General features: G+C 42.6%; 1 protein-coding gene across 1 annotated transcript in view; it reads right to left on the bottom strand.

The window, feature by feature from the left end:
* ntrk3b (neurotrophic tyrosine kinase, receptor, type 3b) overlaps positions 1–25,424 on the bottom strand; it is a 229,834-nt gene that overhangs the window by 65,811 nt on the left and 138,599 nt on the right. The gene's annotated exons all lie outside the window — the stretch shown is intronic.

Below are 25,424 nucleotides of genomic sequence, written 5' to 3' on the forward strand. Positions count from 1 at the left end.
ATATCGGCTGGGATACAGAAATAAAGAATTAGTCTCCCAATCCTCAGAAACACTGCTGAGGGGCCAATGGGTAAGGCAGGCACAGCGACTTCCTGCTGATCTCTGTGCCTACGGTGACCAGATGTCCCAGTTATTTTTCCTGCATTTGTTCTGTTTCATGTCACCAAGTCAACACAAATATCTGTAAAACACTGTAATGCCCCAGTTTCCCTAAAATTACAAAAATATTACATGAAATGTTTGTCAGTACTCACTTAGAAGTTTGTCATTCTGTCCCTCACTATTTAACTACCAAAAGAAAAACATACAATGCATCATGGGAGTTTAAAACTGATTCATCATGTGTGTCAATCGATCAATGTAGCATTGTCATGTTGCTAGTCGTTTGAGTCATACGACGCTTGCAGCTCCTACTGACAAACCCTTGTCAGCTAATGTAAGATGGCATGCTGAGGAGCTCCAGGAGGTTTACTCCTTCCTCTGGAAAGTGACCAGCCTTGGAAATGCAGCATTCGTGGCCTTTATAGTGTTGTAAGGTCATTGGTGGGTGTGCTAAATGCTATATAATAATTTCCCCCCATCCTGGTAAAAATGCTAATGGTGCTAGCATATGTGCATAACAGCCTACTGTATGTGCTCATGAACTGAGGGTCCTGCTCTGGAGGTTAATGGTCATACTATCCATGCCTATCAATGTAATAGCACTAATTAACTTTTAAACACGGGGGTAAATCACATAGTCAACAGCCATGCTAACAATTTGGTGGGGTTAAATTGTTTTCATTTGTGTATTGTGTGTAGTGTCTAACGAAAACGAGACGATAAGTAAATAAAAATGAATGCAAAATGACGATGACTACAAGGAAATGTATTGACACTTTCATCAACGATTAAAAACTAGACGAAAATGTGTGCCAGTGACGACATCCAATCAGTAGGATTGTCTTTGCATGGTCCCCGGGACGATATCCAATCAGAGCGTTATTGTGCGGAAGGGCGGTTCCATGCATTAGTTTAAGCTACCCCCCGGGGAACACCGCTCGTGCTAACTAACTTTTCTCATGCCTCAAAATACTGTAAACTCACAGAACTGTCAACACCTGGTCAAAAAAGAAGAGTGGACATATGGACACATTTCACATTTGATGTCAAGGAAAACAGGACGTTCTGTAGCCCGTGCGGCGCGAGTATCACCGGTAAAAAACACAACAAACCTGAAGCGACATTTGTAGGTGAGTCATCCCGAAACTCATTCAAAGGTAAGAATACTGACGCTAACGTTTCTATAGGGGCTAATTGTTGTTGTTTTTCTGAGTTAAAACACAAAGTCCACGAAACCACTGCTGTCATGTACGTTACTGAGTAGAAAAATAGATGACTCACTATTCTGGCAATACAAAATAAAGTATTGAGAGACACGCAATGAGCATAAAGTATTACTGTCATTTATTCAAAATAAAATGTGATCGTTGCTATCCTGTAATTCAAATCTAAATTGAAATCTGTTCTGTAATTTACTCTGATTGAGCTAAATGCTACACACTAGAAACACTGGGTGATACTAGAACCAGTATCTGGTAAAACCAACCGATCAAGAAACCCAACAGTAATATAGACATATGATGCAACTTACGAATATTTGCCATTTTCTGCCATCTAGCATATTAGAGAGGGACCCTTTGCTAGTAAGACAAGGTAGAGGTAAAGAGATAATCAATAGTTTTGGATTACTGGACAAAGTAAAATATTTACCCGATGATTTGGAAGTTAAAGATTTATCACTTGTTAATATTCCCTCAGGAGAGACATAACTGTATCACATTTCATGTCAATCTATCCAATAGCAGTTTGGTCTCAACGCTACAAAATGTTAACATCATGAAGGTGCTAGAAGAACTATTTGGGGATCATCGAACCATTTAAAGCTGCTGTGAGGAGTTTTTCCACTGGTGATGAAACAGACTGAAATTAACTCTGATGACTCTATATGAGCTACAAAGGCAAACCAGACCATCAGCGACAAGATTGATTATTTCTATAAAGTTATTTTTAATGCCTGAAACTGCTGGTGGGGGTAGATGTCAGATGAAGTGATTAACTGCCTTTGTTTACATTTTACAGGACAAAAATTTAAATTGAGTAATGCATATGGCTGTTAAAGAAAGCAGGATGAGATTTTTATTAAAAAACACCACTTAAGAAGAATAAAATCAGCAAAGAGTTCAGAGGTACGGATTTGTCCACAGGGGGCGCAAAAAATCAACACAAACTGAAACGTCCTCACAGCAGCTTTAAGATAAGGGACCATGAATTCCTGTACTCATGGCTGTCCATCCAGTAGCTGTTGAGATGTTTCATTCTGGACCAAAGTTGTGGTTTAGTGAAAAGCAAAACAAGTAGGTAGCTCTTACATCAAAGAAACACATTTTAAATGTAGAATAGAGGAGCTTTAAACTATCCAGCTTGTTACATTGCTGCACAGCGGTGTTTGACTTCTGTTCATGACCTCTTGCAGGAAACTTAAAACAAGTCTAATGGTCAATTGGTGAATTTTAATCGTAAGTATAGGTTAATCTTATTTTTAGTTCCCAGGCTATTTTACTTGATTAATTAAAAGACAGATCCTGCAGGCAGCCGATATTAATTATTTCAGGACAAAAAAAGCACATTTTCACATCATAAATCATCTCACTGGGCTAAGAACCAGACGCTCTGTAGGCAAGGTCTGCTGTGGGTTTCTTGATCTAACATTTCAGCTAAGCTCCTGAGTGTGGGGAAGATTTTCAACCAGTAACTTCGCTCTAATAAAAATGTGTGGTCATGTCCAGTATCTCAGTTAGCTGCAATAGTGATGCCCTTTTCTAGTGCATAGAGCCTTTTAATTTCAGCTGCAAAGACAGGTATTAATTCCAAAAAGCCTTAGCGAGTTCTCACAATGCTGATGGTGTATGGGCTGAGCTATATTCTCCTGTTGGTTAGCCAGTGACTCAGAATAATGGCAGCGGCTAATTGCCTTCAATGTAAATTAAAATGTTGCTGCCCTGGTCACGATACTTGTACTTGTATTGTGGGATTAATCTGCAGCATGGTGACAAGCCCGGTCCGACATTGTGCATCGCTTCCTCTCGTCTCCCTGGACAATTCCCCCTGACACTCAGAGGACAGCTTCCAGGCCCTCCTCCTCTCACTGTAATGGAGGTCGGATGCTGCTTTTCCGCATTTCTGCCCACATTAGCATCTCTAGTTAATTGGCACCATTTGCTCAATGGCATCGCTTGAGTTTGTAAATTACTTTTACAATTGTCACTAATTATCTAGCTCGATGAGTGGAATTGGCGCGATTGGTCCCCAGCGGAGCAGAAACACAACAGGCGGAGGAAGGATTAAGACTCCGGGGGCAACGAGAGGAGCTGGCTAGCTGGGAAATAGAGTAGTGCTATATGCTAATCAACAGAGGATTACTACTGTAGCATTGCCTCTCCCAGCTGCATGCTTGATGAACTAGCGATGCACTTTGGCTGCTTCCTCATGAGAGATAGTTTTGGATTTAAACTCAAGTTTGTTTTTTCTTCCTATTGTTACATTATGGAATTGTTTTGTGAGAAGCTGGAGTTTATCTAACACATCTGTAGCAATAATGCTCAGAGGAGAAAGCCTAAATACACAATGGAGTTTATCTAAAATGGCTACCACTCTAACTAAAGCATGCTAGCCCTGAAGCTCTCCTCCTCACAAATATTGGCTACAGAACAGAAAACCTTCCCATGACCACCGCCATCTTTAGCTAAAGTTGGGCCCAGCACCCATGCTATTCACACTGGTGATGCTAGAATTTACCTCTTGAGTATGCTTTAATACAGCTGTGGCATAGTTAGCTTTAGTAGCAGCATTTGGCAAAAGCAGCTTCTCATTTCTAGCCAGCTAAAGTTAATTTTGTTAGCAGACATGACAACCACAAGCAAAGTTTGTCGACACCTAGCTTACAAATTATGCTAATGTAGGCTACATAACTCCTACTCCATAACTAGCAATTTCCAGCTGTAGTTTGCTACTGACTCTTTCCAAAACAAACTTGTTAACACACTTTTTAAAAGGGCTTAAATATAGACTTGATATATACTTCATAGGCTACAGCTAATGTAATATCATTTTTAAGGCCAGTGTAGCATGTTACACAAAGTTAGCATCCTCACCAGCGTATGATCCATAGAAGACGTTGAAAGTCATGAAACGGCATTTGTTTTATATTCCAGTGTAAAGCTAGTAGTCCATGTTAAATAAGTAATATTTCTGTGTACTGTCTGTGCAGATTACATCCAAAACAAATGTGTGTTCCAAGAAGTTGAGCACTGAGGGTTTGTGTTGCATGAAGAGCTGGCAACACATGGCTACCTTCAGGAACTGTCCCCAGCTATTTCTGTGGACCCAAAGCACTTATGTAAGGAGATGTTTTTACAAGTGCAGAAACAGAATTTTAGAATTAATTCACACCTTTCTTTCTGTTTCCTGCACACCTATCAAACAGTAATGTTAGCTATGAAGGAGTTGAATGCTATTAGCATGCTATCATATTAGATATGTTGTTTTATCTAAATAATAAGGCCCGATCAGGAAGCTGTGACATGATGATGATGGGTGAGAGTGCTTTCCTGCGTCCAACGTACTATTTAGTACAATAACATAGTATGAGGGAATTTTTAGTCTGTCCATCTTGGTATGGAAGCAATTTGGTATGGAAGTATTTGAAGTGCATACCATTTATAAGGAAGTATTACAGTATCCATACACCAGGACAAACACCCCACAATGCAATACAGCAGTGTCAATAACACCAAAAACTTAAACAAGTTATGGCATAAAGTCAAAAAAGCTTCAATTAAAGCAAGAGTTTTAAAGTGCATTCACTTGCGCCAATTTGACCGCAGGATCAAAATTCGCGTTTAAATAACTTCCGGATTGGAGGAGAGGAAACGGGGCTTATCTCCATGGTTACCAACGGCGTCAGGAGAATCTCGATGTTGATAGGCTTTCGCTACACCACGTTGCGCAAATTCGCTGAGGAAGTTAAATTTTTTCAACTCACGCAAATTCTCGTCATCATTCGCGCTGCCCGATGCGAATTCGCGTCTACTCATGTCATTGCATTGACTTTACATGGAATCTCGTTTTCAGTGTGATTGCACAGTTACTCTGCAAAGTATATATTTTTTTTTAATAATACTTCTGTTGGTCACATCATCGTATGTAAACACACTGCTGTGGTTGCTACTGGCTACGACAGTTTGCATCTATAGCCAGCAAGAAGACCCTCGGGAATTGAGGTGAGAAATACATTCCGTCAAAAAATAGATAGTACTCTTCACTCACATGAAAGTCACATCTTGCGTTTGTAGTGCATATGTCATGCAACCTGAAACAAAGCAGTACGACATTATCCTTTGGGTAATTTCCCATCCTCAGCGTAACTTCAGAGGGAAATGGTGGCTGTGCCAAACAGGAGAACCACTAACAGGCCTTTGGCGGGTAGTAAAAGTTCCTAAGCTACAACACAATTGACTGTTAAGGGATGGGGTTTAGCAAGTGTTCAGTTCAGCTTGTCAGTTTGTCCTGATGTTATAGTTTGAGAGTCTCATGCTGACCTGTGAGCGTGTGTTTCTCCCTCTCTCCCAGAGGGACACTGTGACAAAGTCCAGTAGCAAATAAAAAGTAGAGTTGTAGCTGCGCCGTGGGCCCGCTGCTTATCTCCAGCAGATGACAGACACGGACAGCACAGGGAACATTCAGTTCAAAGAAGTCTAATAATTGAGGATGGAGCAGTTATCTGAGAGACTGTTTTGTCTCTCTTGTCAGTATGAGCTAGACAGTCCAGCGTTCTGAAAGGCCAGACAATTTGCGCTCCAAATGTCATGTTGCGAGAAGGCAAACATGGCCTGGTGGAAGAAGGCCAGGGAGAGACAAAAGCTCAGGTTAAAGACGTGCCAGGCCTTATCACGCAATTATTCTGCCCGAATCCTACTGAGACAACCAACAATATATTAGCTGCTGCACTCTGTCCTCTTGGAATATGCAAAAGATAAATAGTCATCTCCTGCACAGCATTAATCATTGATTAAAAAATATTTTGCTTTTCTTGTTTTGCATTTTTTTTCGCAGTGAGGAGGAAATTGGATTTTGCCCTCTGGCACAGCAGCAGGATCAGATTGTGGGCGGCAGTAGCGTGGATCTTATCTCACCTGCAGCATTGGTCCAAAACATATTGCGGCCCCTCTCTCAGTGGAAATAGGCTTCAACTGTGTTTTACTGTTGACAGAGCAAAGGTACTCCACGCACGCACACACACACACACACACACGCACACCCACAAACACACACACACCCACAAACACACACAGCCACAAACACGTGCAAACAAACCATATCCCGTCTCTGCTACTCCATTTCTGTCTTTGTCTGCACACATACTGTTTCTATCCACATAAATGACTGCATATGTATGCAAGTGTGTGTGTGTGTGTTTGTGTCTTGGTGGTGGGAGGTTTTGATAAATAAATCCAAGTGATGCCAGCTCACATGACCCAGAAAGTGCCTATGCCGTGGCTGCCATGTAGACGCTCTTAAATCAGAGCTCAGTCCCTGGAGGTTGTATTAAATCAAGTGTGCTCTCCCTTCCGCCCCCGCACACATATGCACCATAACGCATCTCTAGAGCTATACATATGTAACAATCTGCAGACATGATGTGAATGCAAGTGCAGTTTTGCACATCGTGCATATGGCGTGATGTAATATTCATCCTTTATTGCCTCTTGTGTAATCTACATTCTAGTGTTTGACGCTGTGTGAACATTTCGACTACAGTTTTATGTTCATTCTTTTTTGCTGTATTTGTTTCAGTGTTCGTCTAAACCTATGGCCAACGTTTCATCTGTTCATCTCCCAACACTCACAGAGGAGAGTCAGCAGAGTACCCAGTTCCCCCATTAGCTAAAACACAGCTGAGCCAGCCTTTCACAGCTCCCCTAACACCTCCTCCTGCTCTCTTCAAACTCCTCTCCTCCCTTTCCTACTTCGCATTTCCTCCCCTCTCATTCCTCTCCATACGTAACAGAGATGCACTGTTCAGCAGCCTCCTTTGTGCTGCAGCGCTGTAGCATAGTTAGCTTGTTTGTTTAGCTCATCATCACCACGCTCCCCTGGGCTACATGGAGTTTATCTCCCTGCCAGTTAGCTGCCATGAAGCCCAAACACAGGAATAAAGCCACTTTGCCAGGCAGCTGAAATGCAATATTACAGCTACAATGCAATATTACAGCACCTATTGGATTTTCAGAGGGCTCTCAAAAGCATCGTAAACAAGATAGAAAGATGGAATTCCTCTGAGAATGCTTTTTAATAAAGAGCGACTGCTGAACAGGCTTGTCTCTAATGGAGGGAGAAGACGTTCGTATAAAAGAAAGGTCAAAGATTCAGTTGTGCAAAACACAATGGGCTCTATTTACATGAGAATGGATGCACTACAAGTACGACCAAGGGCAAACCAGAAGACAAAGCTAAATCTTTGACAGGACTGACAAATCTACGAGCAGCATGAACTAACTGTTAGCATGAAGAATGCAGTATCTTTAGGCGGAGACAGGAAATGCTCAATATCCCAAGACCTGAACACACCTGCAGGTACCTCCTATAGCTCAATATGGTGTGGATTATCAACTTTGAATCTGAAAGGAATAAAACTGTGCAGAAAAAATACAGGAAGTCTGAACTTTTCTGAAACTAGACAGGAAACAAAAAGGATGCAGCTCGCATCAGATAAACCACGTACAGTGGTGTAAATGGGTAGTTAACCTATGAACCTAAAACAATACGTGCTCCTGTGTTTTTGCAGAGGACCCTGATGCTAATTGCGCGAACCACTCACCAGCCATATTGCAAGCTGCTCGGCCCGTGAGCGACTGATTGAGAGGATAACACATCTTGAAAGAAAATTGAAACGCTGCATCAAATATGCGAGAGTGAGCAATTCATTGACTCTGTAGCAGCCACTGTACAAGGTGCCAAACACCAGCTGCTAACAGGCAGATATTCTTCCCAGTGTGGACTTGGCAGACACCTCTCCCAGGAGGTATCCTTGCGACACTTTATCAGATGCGGAGGATCCAAACCGGCCGTCCCTAATGACGCTTCTTAATGCTCCAGCACAGATGCTAGATCGAAAGCATCAACAGCAGCCAGGACAGAAAAATCCAGCAAGAAATCAAACAAGAAAGCACCAAAGCTAGCGCCATCATCTGAACTGTCATTACAAAACAGTTTTAAACCACTGACACTTAATGATATATGTGTTCATCCGAATAGTTAAAGGCGAGGACTAACAAAAACCCAAGAAATAGCCCCGAAACCTTTTCCAGGCTGTGAGCCTGAAGACCGTTGCTAACTCCAAACCTGATAAGCCTGACACTCCTCTGATTGGGGACTCTGTAACCAAGCATGTAAGAAAGGCAAAGAGTCTAACTATGGCTGACACATCTGTCAGGGAGCTAAGAGGGCTGTTGCCAGTTATCCTCTCTACACATCCAAGTAATAGGAGGATTATTATCCACGCTGGGCCTTTTGACACCCTGCAAAGGAGAACTGGCTCTAGGATACTAAAAAAGACTTTTGCCTGCTACTGGAATAACTGAGCTACTGTCAATCAAAACATGCAATCATTTCAGGCCCCATTCCAATTTTAGCTCCTTGACCTGAATGCATGGCTGACATTGTTGTGCCTAACTTTATATCTTTTGGAACTGCTTTAAACGTGTTGGGATCCGTCCAAACACCTCTGGATCAAGACTACTTGGTGCCATCCTCCGTCATGTCCTTGAATGTATGGATATGTATGTTTGAATGACGGGCTGGATCTCCTTCCTCTCATCTGACCCTCTGCTCCCAATCAGCAAGACATTGACAGAATGTCTCGTCCCAACAAGGAACCCAAAGAATCCAACACTAAACAGTCAGGGTATTAGTAAAAGCTGGCAGAGTAAAAGACTTCAAATTGATGACTTATTAAACAGGTGTCTATTAGAAATGAGGCAGACCCCATGTTGCTTCCTTAAGGATACCGTTGATCTTTAACAGCAGGTGGCATGGTCCAACACATCCCAGCAATCACAGACCATCTGGTACCTTTATCAGTGATTTCAATTTGTCAATGTTCAGTCACAACAAGCCTCTCTCCTGTTACTAAATCCCTGCAGCTGAATTAGGCAATGTTTAATGTCTGATCATGGGCTTAAAAATCCTTTCTTGTTCAGGATCTGATAACTCAAACCCTAACTGTCATCAGCCAGGCAGACAACACAGAAGAGCAGGAGGGATCCAGCTACTTCTGCATACAGTTTGTGTGTAATGACATTGACCTGGGGAAATTAACTTCATTTTTAATACCTTGTTCATGAGCTCAAATATGAATTATCAGTGATCGTTGTCACATTAAATCAATCATTATTTCCACAGAAATTCTCAGAGCTGATGTCACAGGCAATCCCTGAAATACCAGTTGTTACGGTATACCAATTGTTGGTAATGCTCCATGTTGATTGTTATGTCGACTGAAACGTTGGTACCACAGACGAGGCACACACACTTGTCCTTCACATTCATGAATAAAAACTTCCCCACTCCCCTGTGGAGATAGTATGTTTAAGCTTTTTCTTGGCGTGGCCACCTTCACTGTCCATCATAAATCTGGCTAAACAGGCTAACAGCACTGAACTCCTCACTTTAGCTCTACTAGCGTACAGCATAACTGACCCGACCTGTCGATGCAGGTTGCTGCCATATTTCTGTGATTTGGTTCGGTTCAGACGTCGACAAACTTGTCTGGAGCATCACCGTTTTTTATTGACAGCTGATCGGCCTGTCCTATTATTTTGTATCGGAGGGGGTGGGACATCTGTGTATATGATTGAAATGAAGTGGGAAGAGGCTTTCAAGGTGCATTTATTGTCATTGGATTTTTTGTACACAGTAAGTGAACCTCATGGCGAGCTACTAAAAACCAGGCAACAAATGGTGAGCGACATGTTGGAGACCCCTGACATAAACCAGGACCAAGTCATGAACAAGACTAACATTGAGTCCGAGACAAGGCTTTAAGGTAATGAGTCAAGATAAGACCAAGAGCAAGGGTTAGACTGAATCCTACAACACTATTCTGAATGATGACCTGAAAGAGTCACCTTGTTGATTTCCTAGACAACTTTGAACTTTCCCTATAGGTTAATTTAGCCATTCGTCAGCAAGGCAGCAGTCTTTACTTATAGTTAACTACGTGGCTAAACACAAATGACCTTTTTCTTTCAGTGTGTCACTGAATCTGTCGCTCTCAAACTCAGGGTCATGCAGCAAACCTGTTGGATTTGGTTACTGCAACGCAACACAATGCCTGGAAAAAGAATACTGTGTTGGCCATTTACATACTGTACTTGCACGACCACATTACAAGGTACATTACTTTTCAGCTTCAAGGCCGTATTTCTTCCGTTTACCTGACAATTATTGTGAAAGAGATGAAAAGCTAAAGTGGTGTGTGTGACCCTGAGTTTTTGAAGGCACTGATTGTCCCATTGGGGCCCCCACCAATGCAGCCCCAAGCGTCGTTCTATTGCAGGACTGCTTTCACTTCCACCATATTTGCCCTTCGGCAGGGGAATCCTGTTCTGTCCTGCCTCCTCCGCTGAAAGGTCAGAGGTCAGGGTCAGCAACAGACCAGAGTAAGTGCTGAGAATAGTTCCTTGTAGGAGGGCTACACAAGGTAAACCTTCTCAACACTGTAAGCTGCTCTGGTTCACAATCCAGTGGAATGAAAATGGTGCTGTTGAGCTAGCTAGATATACAGCGTGCATTCAGCCATTAAGCTCCATATAAACCCACAGAGTGACAATCTGCCAGCAGAAAGAGAGTGATTGTCGCAGTGACTCCGAGCTGGAGAAGCAACATCCTGACGCCATCTGGCTGCATCTGATCATCGCCAGCGACACCCGTTAAGCTGCTGTTCCTGCAGCACAGCTCTTAATGCACAGTTGAACTCCAGACGCTTGCGGACTCATTACCCAGTGTTCAGGTGTCACAGAGACCAAAAGGATAAAAAATGTAGTGACCCACAAGACTGTGACCTGTAAAATTGACATAATCTGCTGCCTTTGAGGAGCCAGTAATGACCTCTCATCGCGGTGTGACACACTCTCCATCTTCATTTCACACCCTCTTAGAGCAGCACAGATGGCCTTGGCATTTCCTTAACAGCCTCCATAGTCGTTCGTAAGCCAGGCTGCAAATCTTGCGCATCTCCTGTTGATGCTCACCGGGAAATATTGGAAAATGCAGGACGATGATTGGACGGCGCCTTGTTATTTATCACAGGTAACAGCAGTACGTTATTCCACCAAGTCTATCCGAAGGGTCTATATTTACCCAGAGCGGGATCAGTTTCCCCGCTTAGATATTCATCCTCCATCTATTTTGCATTATTGTGAACCAGCAATGTTTTTCCGCGGGTTAATAAACAGGTTAATGAGGTGGGACAAGGCCACTGTAAAATGCTACTAAACCAGCCATGCAGGATAATTCGTCTTGCCTCAGAAGTGTCAGCTACTGCAGCTCCCCGCTCTTTAATTCATTCAAATGAATTTTGTTTTAATTGTTTTATCCTCGGTGCTCACTAACTCCATTAGTGGGGAAAGAGAGAGGGGGAGAGAGCGAGAGAGAGAGAGAGAGAGAGAGAGAGAGGGGCATATGGAGAGAAAGGTACAAACAGAGAGAGAGAGAGATTCGAGGAGATCACTTTGTGTAGATGTGATGTGTGTGTGTGTGCGTGCTTCCATGAATAATTAATCCCCTAGTTGTGATTACACAACAATTACTCTCCAGAGGTATAACTTTAACCATCCCTGTAAAAGATGGAGGCTTGCACTCTCTCTATAATACAGAGGCTGCGGTCTGACGGTCCCAGAGGTGTGTTAATGCAAACTGGGGAGAGGCCGACGGGAACACGAGCTGAGGGGGATGTGTGGAGAAGTGCTACTGATGGAAGTCCGGCTCCATATCTAACAGGAGGAAGACGCCCTGATCAGGATGGAGTCGGGCCTGCTGAGTGGCTGCATGAGATCTACAACAGTTACTGTGCTTTATACAGCCATCCATGACTGCTGTCTGTACTTAATTATATGGTTTCATTCGCATAGAATTGTGCAACAGAATTATTTTTAAACATTATTTTTTCTTTCATATCCCTTTAATACTGTGGTTCCCCTTTATTTAGGGTCCCTTTGGGGCTCCTGAAACCCAGACTGGAAACCACAATTGTAATAAATGTCCACTATCAAACAAACTTTAGCGTATGGTTACTTTATATGTTACAGTTAATATAGTTCAGGATAGATGCTGTATGAACTATGTGTCGAGTAATTTGCAATATTGTCATGCTAATATGTGCATATACAATATATATAGTAATCCTGTCACTATAACACATATATTAGACATTTGTAAATAACATGCTCCGACTATATACACTCATCTGAGGAATTACTGGAAGTTGACAAGCTGCCATTACTGCAACTTTACTTTCATCAACCATGTAAAGGACATCAGGAAGAACCTGTGGTGTGAATCAGCTGCTCACATAGACTTGACAAACTTCAACTTGTGCACAACACACAAACAAGAAACAGTCCCTCTGTATGAGGCCGGACACTCATAGATTCACTGGCCGCGCAGAGGACTAAGATATTCTTCAGGAGTGGATCAGGAATATTATTATTTTATTATATTATTACAGTAATTTCAGTCCTCTCTGAGTGACCTGTACGTGAATCTTGTTGTTCATCGCCAGGCGATTAATGAAATGATTGCATATATAATGTTCCTCCTCTAGCTAGTTAGCATAATCAAGTAAGAGCTGTAATTAAATTAAATACATGCTTAATGAATATATATAACAAACATATTTGCCAGTGTAACTAGTTTGTGATGATTAAATGCAGCTGTAAATGATTAAGCTAACTAGCTAGTAAATTAACGTTACATTACAGAGCACTTCATCATAGATATGTGGCGGACGGTTTCTCCATTATGTAATCAGGCTGTTGTTGTTAAAGACGTCTAATATGTCAGATCTAAATAATGTTAAGATCAGTGACTGGACCAGCTGTCTCACATCTTTACTATCTATGCTGCTGTCACAGTCAGCAGGCAGCAGCAGACACCGCAGTCATGGTGGATACACTAGATGGCACTACACACAAATTGGTCGCCAGATTTGTCTATATAAATGTATGTCACTTTTATGGCACACCATCATTGTTCTTAACTATTTAAAGTGGAAGACTGTGAATACTGAGCTTACTGTACCTACATCATAACAGAAGCACTGTCACCAATAATAATAATGTATTTGTAGATATTTAGAATAAATCATTTGCATTGTGTGGTTCTGTCACTACAACACCTGTGGTACACTTTTCTTGATAAATGCATATGATAGAGTGCTTTACAGTTATTAACAGCCACAATATACAGTGTATAATATAACATATATTAAACTTAGAAGTTATTAATGACAAGAGAAGATAAAGTATAATTCTGACACGCGATAATATCGCTATAAAACATACAGTTAAAGGCTGTCACCATTGTACGGTACTATGAGTACGTACTGGTAATATCCTTCTTATATGTAACTATAGGTATAGTTTTAATTATGTAATTCAATATAAATAGATAGATGGACTTTATTGATCCCAAACAGGGAAATTATGGTGCAAGTTATCACAGCAGCACAGTAAATATAGCTACACAGTAATTATAAATACACAGTAAAGATACCCTCATACAAGTAGATTATGTCACCGTGTTAAACATGTTAAACATGAAGTGCTGTGAGTGTTTAATATCTAGCAGAACCGTGTCACTGTAAGAGATAAATAACTGAAGAGGCCTGTCAACATTCAATCTATGATGCAATATTTACAGTGCTGTCATTACTGTACTTATACATAATGTAAATACCCTCTCTGTGAATCCTGTCATTATAAAACACACACATCACATCGTCGCTGATTTAGCACAGACATTGGTTGCAGAGCAGTAGCTTGTACTTTGTATCTGTCAGTATAAAAGAAGCACACTCCTCTCCAGCGTGGGAGTGAGCATGCGGCACCCTACATTTGGCTGTTACATAATGTGAGCTGTTTGCTGGGCCGGTGGCTAAAATTCACACTGAATTAACTAGTGGTTAGAGAGGGGGCTAAAAACCTTCACAGCATGCTTCTCTTTTTCAGTCTTTGGTAGAAAAACGTAAGAAATTAGGCAGAAATCACATCTCAGACCCTGAAAATCACCTTCCCACCTCTGATGGAAGCTCTCTCGTGTGGTGAAACAAGCAAAGCATAACCCTCAACGTGTAGAGAATCTAAACTGGAGTCGAGCCAAAGGTTTCCTGAAGAAAATAAAGCTCTGAAATGTTTTCTCAAGCTAGTTTTACAGTGCAGCTTCCTGTCTGTCCACGCAGCTAGCTGCTAGCTGAAGGTTGTTTTAGCCTGCAGCATCCGAGGAAGCAAAGTTTCTCTTGTGCTCAAATTCTATCCAGGCTTTCATGTGTTTTTTTTTAAGCCACAACCAGGCGTTAACATGGCTCCTTTGAAAATAACAACAAGGGCAGCACTTTGCAACACGTCCTGCTGACACTGTGCGGCCGACAGGGAGCCGTCAGTCCTGTATTACAGGGTGTGAGGAGTGCTGTCCAAGCTGAACGCGCTGAGCTCTGAGAGGGTCTGCGGAGACTCAGTCTCTTAATGTTCATTAACTTGGAGGAAACTAATCAGCACTATACCGCAAGAGTCTATTTCAAGGCCTCATGTAAATTGCAGAAAATATGAGTGCAATAATCATTAGTAAAGTCCTCCAGGATAGGGAATATACTGTGGTTGGGAGGTTGAATTAAAGTTCAAGGCAGACTAACGTGTTCATAATTACTGACAGAACTGATAGACGTCCTCTCACCACTCGTAAAAAAGAAGGAAACAAGTTAAAACTGCACGAGTGCATCTATCCTTTATGTGCAAACAATGCGCTTTATATAAGAGGAAGCAGTATCTCATACTTAGAGAGGTGCTTCAGAGATTTACACAGGAATACTTACACAAATATCCTTCTTGTTAGCTGATTGTTAATGTGCGTTTAAAGAGAAACCGGTCCAACAGTAAACAGCTGACAGAAGACTGTGGGTGTGCTGAGAAGGATAAAAATGCTGCTACCAGGAGCTAATTAAAGGTTTAAAAAGTGTGAAAACTCAAAAAATGATTAAGCATTGTGCTCACTTAAACAATACCAATAGACTTGATTGGACTGGCATCCGCACAAAAGCACCGAGACGTTTAGCTTCCCTCTGCAGCGCACAAAGAAAAGAATGGAGCCGCGGTGGAGGGGTTTTCCAGATCAATACTAATTGAAACATGGAAACGTAGAAGTTGTCCCTGATGCATTTTCATGGACCCATTGTTCAGCCGCACTGAAAACAGCTCTGCCTTGTAAATGGTTTACCGTGTAAACTACATTTGTATTCATTATGAAACAAAATGCTCATGTCTCTCACACAGCGAGCTCCTGCAGCCTCCCATGGCTGCAAAAACATGATCTTTTCTGAACAATCCCCCCGGGGACGCAGCCAAATTGCTGCAGCAGTCCAGAAAGCCTGTTAGAGAAAAGTGCGGCTTCTTTCTCCTTCAGTTACATCTGTGTTCTGCCATATTCTGAAATTTTAAAGATGCTATATAAAGCTATTATTAAACTTGAAAGGCCGAGGCATTCTTAACTATTGATAGAAAAGACTTAAGAGGGAAGCAGCTTCCAAACACCCAGTCAAAGTGCATCCACTCTGCAGGCCCGGCCTTCCAATTTACAATGCATGGACAGCTCTGCAGAAAGACACCAGGCAGGCACTTTGCTATTAGCAGTCCTTTTCCACAGGCTGAACTCCAAAATAAAATCAAACAGAAAATAGAAATCCTATTTGTATCAGGAACATCGAGTCCACAGCAACAACCCCAGGCCACCCTGCACTCTATCTCCATCCAGGGACGGACACCAGCACAGCCAAACCCTCAGAGAAGGCTCTCATGCAACTTTTAGGTGGGATGAATAAGTAAACATCCCTTTTTTGTATTCATTTTCCATGCAAGGTGCAGAAAGAACTAAGGGAGGATATGTGAGACCATGCTGTGGCTGAGAGTTTACAGACAGCATCCAAATCCTTTTAGAGTTCACTAAAAGCGTCGGCGGTCTGCGGCACCAGCGATGGGTTCAGTCTGAAAAACAATGTGATGATGGAGATGACGGAAGGTGAGCTTTTCTTCCTATAAACTGCCTTAAATTCTGGGAACACATATAACAAGAAATACTTTTCAAACTAAGAGAGGAAAAGAAGCACTTCCCGGTCCGCCTGTTGCTGTTTTCTCGGAAGTCCCCATCTGTCGCCTGCGTACACAAGAATGAATTAGAGCCAATTAAGATGGCTGCTGCTGTAGCGACTGAGCACAGGGTAAACACCATTTGTGCAGAGAAGACCAGAGGTTTGTGATCTGTGCGTCGATGCCTCTGTTCGTGACGCACAGCATTTTATATGTGCTTTGATGTTCTAAATGAGGAAACCTGGAAACTCTTTATATGATGTTCTTAAGCTGGAGAAACAAACAAAAACAAAACGATGTTTTGAGCAGCATGAAAAAAATTTACAAAACTTTCATGCAGCAGCAGGAAGAGTGAATCAGTCTGGCACACTTGAGTTCAAAAGAGGGCTGAAACTTCCACAAAAACACCTGCCCGAAGTGAGGGAAGCCAAACATTCAGCTCCTTCCATTTCAAAGCCGCCATCTGCACACAATTAACAAGGTTGTTAATGTGTGAGCACTGTTGTGCCCTCTGTGATGTGGTGAGGATTACCACTCTCGGTTCATTTTAAACCACTGATTTGTTTCTTTTTTAAAGGCTCAGAATCACTAATAAGTCAAACAGACCTTTAATTGTTTTTGTCATATCATTTAGTGTCTTCCACTGTGCCACATTGTTTACATCACCACACAAAGATGGTACGATTGTCTCTGAAAAATAGTGTTGCTTGATCCATCCATCCATTATCTATACCGCTTATCCTGTTCAGAATCGCGGGGGGGGCTGGAGCCTATCCCAGCTGTTGTTGGGCGAGAGGCGGACTACACCCTGGACTGATCGACTGTCAATCACAGGGCTGACACATAGAGACAGACAACCTGTCACATTCACAACTACGGGCAATTTAGAGTCACCAATGAACATGTCTTTGGACTGTGGGAGGAAGCCACACAGAAAGGCCCACTTCATCTGAACCAGGGTTCAAACCAGGAACCTTCTAGCTGTGAGAAAACAGCGCTAACCACTGCACCACTGTGCAGCCCCTTTTTGCTTAATATTGTATTGAAATTGTAACTGATAGACTCAACTGAGTTCATTTTATCTTACGTACATTTTGCAACCTGAAGATAAATGAATGAATTAAATTGGTAGATGGGATTTAGTGGTGGAGTCGGTTGTCTCCCAAATGAGAGGTTGGCAGTTCAATACCCAGCTCCTGCAGTCTACATGTTAAAGTGTCTGTGGGCACGACACTGAACCCCAAATTGCTGCCAAAGACGTAGCCACTGGCGCATGAATGAGTGTGAATGATTAGTCCCTGATTGGAGATTGGCACTTTGCATAGAAGCCTCTGTCAACAGTGTGTGAAAGGGTGAATGTGACATGTAGTGTAAAATCGCTTTGAGTGGTCTGAAGACTAGAAATACGATTTATAAGTGCAGTTCATTTACCATTTACTCTAAATAGGATACTTTTGGATTACTGGCAGCACGGTGGAGCAGTGTTTTCCTGTCGCCTCATAGCATGAAGGTTCCTGATCCCAACCTGTTTGCAGGCGGGGGCATTGCCGTGTGGAGTTCTCCCAGTGTCTGTGTACTCTGACTTCCTCCACAGTCCACAGACATGCTCATTCGGTTAATTGGTGACTCTAAGCTGCAATCTATTGGAGTGAAAATCACAATGTAGGAATGAAGTGCACGAGAAGCAGCGTAAAATGGAAATACTTGTGATGGAAATACAAAGAACTGTACTGTACCGGAGTAAATATCCACCTGTCTGTCCATTACATCTATGATTCATGCTGACTGGAATGTGAAGCAGTTTTTTGTTTCTTGGACAGCAGGTCTAAATTTAGCGATGCATGTAAATCACGTTCTGTTTCAGGCTTTTTCATGGAAAATGTTCTTGACATTTAAACAGACAAACAGCACAGTGTCTGTCTGCCCGTCTGTCTGCAGACTGAGACATGTCTCTCTGCTTTGGCAGCAGAGCTCACTCCAGCCACTGGAGGCCGAGTGAGGCAGTGATGCAGTAAATGCTGCAGCGTGTGTGTGTGTGTGTGTGTGTGTGTGTGTGTGTGTGTGTGTGTGTGTGTGTGTGTGTGTGTGTGTGTGTGGGCTGATCATCCCCAGGCCTGGTTCAGGTAATGTAGCGGAGAGGAGGGTAAGCTGCCCTGACACACACGCCTGGATCACAGAGGCTAGCAGGCTGCCGCGGGGCATGCTTTCTATGTGAGTGTGTGTGTGTGTGTGTGTGTGCGCGTGTGTCAGTCTGTATCAGTGTGTAGGTGGACATTTCTGTGATTTACCTACATGTCTGTCTGTATGTCTAAGAACATGAAAACTGTCTGTGCTCATTTAGTGATGAGATGCTTCTAAGACCAGACTTTCCAACATCTTGGAAACAGTAAAATGTTATTAAAAAGTGTTTTACTGGCCGCAGAGAAACACCCCAACTCCAGAAAAAGTGTTCATGAATAACTAGATAGACATAGTTGATTAAATGTGTCTGCCCACCTGGACTTACAGGTAACCTCCTGACTAACTCTGCTTCAGCTGACCCTGACTTCCTGCTGTCTCAGCATTTAGGAATCATTTGTGTCAGTCAGCACTTTTAGTCTCTAAATATTAAAAGGGTTAAAGGCTAAGGGCCACATTTCTGTCTTCTCTTACTGACAGTGCTTTATTTATCCAACAGGCTTACAGGTATTACAGTGCTGTTTGTCTGTAACACTATAAACGTTACGAGTTATAAAATCTCAGTCAATGCAAAAGGTGACGTCTTTTTTTTTGTCCAAAGCCAATCCAGTGAACCCTGTAAAGTAGTTTACTGGTGGTCAAGGCTAACTGATTTATCATTTAACCTTTGCATGTGCAATAGTCACACTGCAGGACATGCGATAACGATCAAACTCACTGAAACACGTCAAGCTGCTACTTTTTTGTTGCTCGGTGCAAAACACAAAACTCGCCGGTTTCTTGTTTCCCATCACTAATCTACAGGGAAAGTCCGACTGTTATCACATTAGTGCAGCTCTTCATCAGAGTGCACAGAACTGACCGCTGAGCTGCAGTGTTGCATGCTTGTTTACCTGCAGGTGACGCGCAGACGTTCATTTACGCAAGGAGACTTTTTAGTGTGTGTCATCCTGCTGTCAGCGGCACCTCGTCCCAGTGCTGGTTAATGCTGTGGCTACATAAATGAGCCGTTCACGGAGTGGACGCGCCAGTGTTTTACTTTTAGCGGCTACACCTGCAGCGCACACACAGCGTGAGGTTGTGTGTGCCGACAGGAATGTAGGATACTGTGAGCTTTCGATTCAAAAAGTTGCCATCACCGGGCTGATCACGCTGATTAAACATACATTTGAACACCTTTGATGACATATTGTATAAATAACACAACTGCAGTGTTAAAAGTAGAAGAGGAGTTTTGTTTTGTTAGACGACAATAGACTTAAAAGTCACAAATAATAAAATGTATGAATGTTAATTGTTTACATATGAAAACACACTGTGTTCATCTGGTATCATTTCCTGTATTTTTTTTTAAATATTTCGATAAATATCGTAGAACAAAAACATATTGCAATTTATGTTTTTCCCAATATCGTGCAGCTCTAATACCATAATATTTAATGCACATACAGAAAATATCAAGGTACAATCAGCTATGTGTTAGCTTAGCATAGCACAAAGGCAGGGGAAAACAGCAGACCTGACGCTGTCCAAGGTCCTGCCAAAAAGGACCTTAAAACTCTGACATGTCTGCTTCATCTGTGCGAGGACTCCAGGAAGTCACTGCCTCTGGCCACTGCATGTTACCTGTTCCTTTAACATTAATGATGAAGCTGACGGCAGGTTAATTCTAGCTTAGCATAAAGACTGGAAACACAGAGAATAAACAGCTAACTACATCTCAAAATACTCCTTTAAAATTGGGTCAATTAAATAACAGGAGGATTTATAGCAGGTGAGATAAATTGCACATTCCGCTTGATATGTTCAAGTTTGGAAGTTGCACAGGTACATTAAAGGAGCAATTCCCTCGTGGAAGAAGCCACTGTCAGTCAAAGCTGGTGTTCTCTGTAATCGATAGAAGCAATAATATTTGAAATTGCTGCCTGAGAAAGTTGTACAAACAGCTCGTTGTTTCGCCCATTCTACATTCCTACAACACCCAGCATGCATTGCGCCCCTCCCTCTGACAGGAACGGCCCAGCAAGAGACGCTGGAGTGAAATAGTACCGTTTTGCTGCAGGCAATGGCTCAGAGCGGTTCAGAATCTGAAATACGACTGGAATATACCGGTGGATCGTCTAAAAAATCTTCAGGTCTACATTTCAAACCTGACGATTCTGAACGAGACATGACATCAGAGCCGGGCGTTCTAGACTGAGGAAGTGTAGTTTAGCAAGCTCCCTGGCCTCTGCCAGATGACGTGTTTACGTCGTCTGGCAGAGGATTTCCGGGGCCCATTGGAGAAGCGGATAGCACCCTCCAAAGGCACAGAGTGAAAATGAATTTTTGTTCTACCATAATGGCATTAGCTCCCCATAACAGCATGATAGGACTGAGGTTGAAAATCGGTGAACTGGCCCTTTAAAGAAGAGAAACTAAAGTTAACTGTACTTAAACTAAAAATAACTGATACAAAAACTTGCAATAAATAGAAGGATACCAAAATACATCAAGTTTCTCTTGTTTCAGAAATCATCCATCTTTGATTAACAACAAGTGTCGAGCCTTCTTAAATTTAACGTCAATCAGCGCTGCTTCTTCACTCATTTGTCACTTCCTCCTGACATGTTACCTCTGTCTCCGCTTGTGACTGTATATTTTCAGTCTAAAACTCTGCCAGAAATAGCGCCTGTATCATCTGCTCCTTATATAAACACACAGCAGCTGCCAACAACCACTGTGGATGAGCCCCACAAATACCCAGAATGCAGCACAATGTAGCGCTGATTCCCGTGCCCTGTGGGGACCCTCAGAATGAGTTCACAATGGTTTTATTTCCGAAATCCAGATCTGGGTGAGTTACTGTATTGTTATGATGACACAAAAAAAATGTCAGAGGAGGATCAGAGTGTAAACAGGAAATTGTTAAGTTTCAGTGTCTGGTTATTTTGGTTTGTACACTCTGTTAGAGATCTCCAATGTCTTCACCCGAACTGAGGAGACACAACAATCCCTTTAGTCCTGGTTGAATCTGTAGTTTCCTGTTTCTGCAGTCAGCTGCAGTTTTAAAAATTGAGTCTATTGCACCACTCTAAAGAAAAAAAAAGATGATGCACCCAATAATTCTTTAGAAAAAGTGTCTGGCCAGAAAGATAAGCGAGGTGACAGAATGATATACATTTTGTCGTATATCGGCTGCACTTACAGCAGCAGGGGCGGGGTAATTTTCTCCCACAACATAAGAAAAGATAACAGGGGAGCGTAATACTTATTACTGACATGCTGAGTGTCTCTTTCTAAAGAAGCATTATTGATTCCCTGCTGACAAAACTCTGTGTGAGAGACACTTCAAAACCCGCTGGAGAGAATCACGATGTGAAAGACGGGCCGACTGCTTAGACTGCAGGATGTTTTGTCCGAGAGGTAAGCCGACAACATATTGATCAGAGCAACAGGCTTTTTTTTTTTGCTTTTTTACAGTCAGGGTCCATTTTCATGTGCACACACACGTGCACGCATGCAGACAGGCAGAGTATCTCGAATAAAAGCACAATTACAAGCACATAAAGAGAGCTGGAGTATATCAGTCTGAGCTGTAAATGCAAGGCAGCCAGCGGACAGACTTGGCGGTGGGCCTTGAAATGCTAGCAAATCAATTGAATGCGGCTCACACACAAACACACACACACACACACACACACACACACACACACACAGACACTCATGCACACTCCATCCACATAAAAGAAGAAAAAATAAAAACAGAGTTTTTATTGGATGCCCAGAAACGGTCGGTGATCAAACTCCAACAGCCAAAAGAGCCACAGTGATTTAGTGGAGCGAAAATCCATTATGGCTCCATCCAAAGGTAATGACTTCTTCAGGCCTTCCAGCTGATTCTCCAGAACAAGAGTGGGAGGGGATCACACACACACTCACACACACACACACACACACACACACACACTGAACAAATCAGGCCTTTGTACAGAACAGCGTGAGGTCCTGAAAGATCCCACTCCGACATCACCTCTCTTTAAGCGTTTCAAACCTTCAATCACTCGCAGTGACAGTGAGCAGCATCTCTATTTACCCTGAACTGGATCACTGTACACTACCTGCAGCCTGCCAACTCTATACCTGCACTATCGCCCGTGCTTTTATCTGTTAATAATACCAGGAAGTCATAAACATTATGGCTGAACTGGGCAGAAGAAGACATCCTGCACACAATGCTGCACTGCACCGACCGTATTGTGCAAACTGGAAAAGAAATGATTATGGCTCAATGTGTTCCTTCTTCCTGTGCTATTTAAGTTATTTATAAAACCTATTTTCCTTCCCTGAACATGGGAGCTCTTGACAGAACCTGAATGAATTATCGGTTGTATTTGTGAACGCTAAAGGAGAAACATTAGAGGCCATTAAAGAGCTGCTAACCTGGTGATATCCTTTATATAATGGATGGTTCTATATATAATTATGTATATATTCTGAAGGCTGGGAAATGAGAGGTTGCATGCTTAGTTTAGTGTAAAATGATGGCGTACATCTGAGAGTTAATACAACACAAGCATAGAAGGGAACGAAGTCAGTAAGAGCCAACAAACAGCTTTAAGTGCGATCGGACACTGGTGCCAACAGGCGTAATGTTTGTATGTATATATATATATATCTATATATGTCATCATCGTCAGCATCAACAAGATCAGTATAGTCATCATCATCATCATCATGAAAATCCTAACCGGCATCAACAACATCCTCGATGTCATCATCATCAAGAGCATCCCTATCATTAAGGTCAGAGGTGTTCATAAAGAGCTGGGTCTTTAGCTTCTTCTTAAAGGTGAAAGGGACTCTGCGGACCGTTTGGAGTTTGGTAGCTCGTTCCACCACCTGGGGACGACTGAGGAGAAGAGTCTAGTTAGAGACTTAGGGCCCTGTTGTGATGGGAGTACCAGGAGCCTTTCATTGGCAGAGCGTAGTGGGCGGGACGGAGTGTAGACCTGGATGAGGGCGTTCAGGTAGGCAGGAGCTGTTTTGTGAGCGAGCAACAGGGTTTTGAATTTGATGTGACCTGCAAAAAGGAGCCAGTGGAGGGATATGAGCAGTGGAGTGACATGTGGCGTTTTTGGTTGAGTCGCGCTGCTGCGTTCTGGATCATCTGCAGAGGTTTGACTGTGCATGCAGGAAGGCCTGCCAGTAGAGAGGCTTAAAAGTATCACATGGACAGTTAAAAAAAAAAAAATCTAAGAAATCGTCTCTGACCACAAAACATGGTATGAAGCAGTGAGTGTTGCTTGAGAACCATGTGGTGCACAGTGAGATAGCCTCACAATGCAGTTCTTTAAAATAGTCCCTGCAGCGTCTAAGTGGACTTTGGACCTTGCCATCCAGGAGATAAATTACCCTCTTCATCGCTCCTGCATGGAGTGTACTAAAACTGCATATGAAGCACCCTTTTGCTAAGAGTTGTCCTACAGCTCGCAGCATTAAAACATGCTAAGCTAATATGAGGCCAGGCCTCCTTTTGTTTGATAGCAAGTGTAAAAATAAGGCAGTGCTATAACTCAGATTCCTGGTAGATTGAGTTGACAGTATTTACACAGTTGTGGGTAGAAATGATAAATAATAAAGGACCCTGTTGTGTGGAGAATGCATTATTCCAGCGTATAAAGGTGCCTTGGATGAAAGGGAATAAGAATTGCTGCATGGCAGACGCATCATTAGCAGGCCGCTCGGGCACACATTAAATCTTATCTCATACATACACACAGGGTCAGACCGCCTTTATGACATGTTGCTTGTATTACTACCTTTAAACTTCTTATCAGGAGCTGTGCGTTTTGTGTCCTTTGTGTGGAAACATAGCATAGCTTAGCTTCAAGACTTGCCATGACATGACTAACACGCCTGTAAGGCTTCATTAACTATAAAACCCTGAGCCAGCTGTGGGTCAATGTAATAATTGCCGCCCCCTAAATAATTACAGCGGCGAGTTCTTCAGCGAGGTAAGTAACAGACTCTAATCCTGTAAAGCAGCTAATTAAGGGTTGGCAGCGGCTAATGCTACTAGCCTTGACTCTGGTATGAAATGAGCACGCATGGTGTGAGGTGTTGGGTCACGCTGGCTGTTATTAGAACATGTAAGAGAGAACAAGAAACTAGCAGACTGAATTAAACAAAACCAGCAGATAAGTAGGCATGTACACGGAGTAGAATAGCGAGCGTGCACCTTTCAAAGGCACACAGGGCTGTGTGTCTTGTGAGTGATACACAAGCTCCCCCACCACAAACCACCAAAGACGAGCAGATTTCTGCTGCTCAGCCTGCCAACTGATAAGAGCTGCAGTACGGTGGGCAAACACTTGAACCTGAACTACAGGACCTGAACAGCTATACCATCCTTGTCTCTCTGCTCTGCTCTCTGTTCCTACATCAACGCCGCGGCTGCTATCGCCTTTTCCACAACGCCAACGCCGCAGAGAGCCAAGCAAAAAAACCTGGAGCCGACACAAAATGAAAGCTCAGCATGCACAAAAGCCATATTAATCCCATTGAGTTCCTCAGCATGATCGACAGCACCCAGGCCACTAATTAATTCAGGATCGTTCTACATAGCAGACACGGTGAATGTATGGGGTGAATGTACAGAGCATGGGCCTCGTCTGCATGCACACTGCCCTTTAGTATTGATCTGGCTGTATGTGTGTGTTGGTGTGTGTGTGTGCATGTGAGTGCAAACGTATGTCGTTTTGCAGGATTAAACTACAGCATCACAGAACTGTAGCGTCCTGCAACAGATCA

The sequence above is a fragment of the Semicossyphus pulcher genome, unplaced genomic scaffold (assembly GCF_022749685.1).
Source record: "Semicossyphus pulcher isolate SPU_LCO1_2020_fin unplaced genomic scaffold, fSemPul1.0.p SCAF_1, whole genome shotgun sequence".
NCBI classification, from domain to species: Eukaryota; Metazoa; Chordata; class Actinopteri; order Labriformes; family Labridae; genus Semicossyphus; species Semicossyphus pulcher.